Here is a 1,799-nt window from a genome sequence, read left to right as displayed (position 1 = left end):
AGCGGAACGAAGACAGTCAAGGGATTGACACGAAAATGAAGACGTAATGGAAGCGTAACACGAAGATTAAGACGAAAGGAAACGTGGCGATCATAAATCTCGCCGGTGATCGCGCGTGATCACGGCCTGTCATAATTTACGTTGCTGGGGGTGAGTAACGACGAGCTTTTCGATCTTTCGCGGTCTCCGTCGTATTTCAGGCCCGCGTCAGACAGGTGTACTGACGGGGGCCTGAAACAGCGGCGAGTGGGAGCGCGGGCGGGCGGGCGGGCGGGCGCGAGCGAGCGAGAGGGCGAGCGGAACGAGCGCCTGCGTCTCCTTGCGGCAGGGTCGGCGTGCGGGGAGAGAGCGGCACACCAGCTCGCGCCGCCGGGGCCGCCACAACAGCGCCACGTGCCGCAGATCCGCCACACCTGAGCTTCGACTCGGGTGCTCTCGAGGGGGGCGAACACTCGTCCCTCTCCTCTTGTGTGCGTTGGTGTCGAGTGCCTTTCGTTCTCGTGTCTCGCGTCGGATTGGCGTGGCCACGTGACGCCCGGAGGAGTGAACCCGTTGAACACTTCGGTTTTTGAACAAGGGTTTTATGTGAGCGTCCGTCGCGTCGCGGCTTTGAGAGACGCTTCTGTGAAAGGAAATTTATGATGTGTGGAGTGAACAGGAAAATAATAATAAAACGGGCGGAAGAAATGGCCCGCGAAAGACGTTTTGTGTGGTGGGGATGGGCGTGATTTTTTTTTCTTTTCTCTTTGTTTTGCAATGCCTCTTTCGGCAACAGCAGCAGGAGCAGAAACAGCAGAATCAGCGAAATATCGGTAGCAGGGTCGGCCTCGAGATGGGAGAAGGCCGGCCGTGCACACTCTGCTCTCTTAGAATTATTTATTACCCAAATCTCTTCCACGAGATTGAGCCCGGGGTGTGCGGGCGGCATGATGACTGATGACCGAAGAACTACCGTGTCCTCCTCCCCCTTCCTCCTCCTTCCCCCTTCCCCCTTCATCTTCCTCCTCCTCCTTCTCCACCCCCTTCCTCCTCCTCCTCCTCCTTCTCCACCCCCTTCCTCCTCCTCCTTCTCCACCCTCTTCCTCCTCCTCCTCCTTCCCCCTTCCCCTTCCCCCTTCCCCCTTCCCCCTTCCCCCTTCTTCTTCCTCCTCCCTCCCTTTCCCCTACCTATCCTCCTCCTTCTCCACCCCCTTCCTCCTCCTCCTTCTCCACCCCGGCTTCCTCCTCCTCCTCCTCCTCCTTTCCCCCCTTCCTCCTTCCTGCTTCCTCCTCCTCTCCTCCTTCTCCACCCCCTTCCTCTTCCTCCTCCTCCTCCTTCTCCACCCTCCTTCCTCCTCTCCTCCTTCCCCCTTCCCCCTTCCCCCTTTCCCCCTTCCCCCTTCATCTTCCTCCTCCTTTCCCCTACCTCCTCCTCCTTCTCCACCCCCTTCCTCCTCCTCCTTCTCCACCCCCTTCCTCCTCCTCCTCCTCCTCCCCCTTGCTCCCCTACACCAAACACCACCAACCTCGTTAGCAGGAGAGGGTAGGGTTGGTGGCGGGCGGATGGGCACCTGGAGGGCAGGGGGAGAGGGGGAGGGGAGGGCAGGGGAAGGGGAGGCGAGGGCAGGGGAAGGGGAAGGGGAGGAGAGGGCGGGGGGAGAGGGGGAGGGGAGGGGGAACCGAATCAGATGAAGGCTGCTGTTACGCCTCCTTTTGGGACGATGCAGGTCGGGGTTGATGCGGTCATCCGGCCTCCTTTTGGGTTTTCTTTATATCACTGATATAGATAGAGATGCTGTATTATATATATGTATATATAT

General features: G+C 59.1%; 1 protein-coding gene across 2 annotated transcripts in view; it reads left to right on the top strand.

Annotated features, from left to right (window-relative positions):
* The first annotated feature begins 280 nt into the window (after positions 1-280).
* The window catches only part of LOC138867701 (uncharacterized), a 50,737-nt gene continuing 49,218 nt past the window's right edge, over positions 281-1,799 (top strand). Inside the window, exon 1 of one of the 2 annotated variants that reach the window (XM_070144265.1) lies at positions 281-470. The gene's annotated coding sequence lies outside the window, so the exon portion shown is untranslated. Of the gene's footprint in view, positions 475-1,799 lie in introns of both variants that reach the window. The other variant, XM_070144266.1, reaches the window with a different exon arrangement.

The sequence above is a fragment of the Penaeus vannamei genome, chromosome 31 (assembly GCF_042767895.1).
Source record: "Penaeus vannamei isolate JL-2024 chromosome 31, ASM4276789v1, whole genome shotgun sequence".
NCBI classification, from domain to species: domain Eukaryota; kingdom Metazoa; phylum Arthropoda; class Malacostraca; order Decapoda; family Penaeidae; genus Penaeus; species Penaeus vannamei.
The sequence above is the reverse complement of the archived record's forward strand: the minus strand, read 5'-3'. Positions and strand labels throughout refer to the sequence as shown.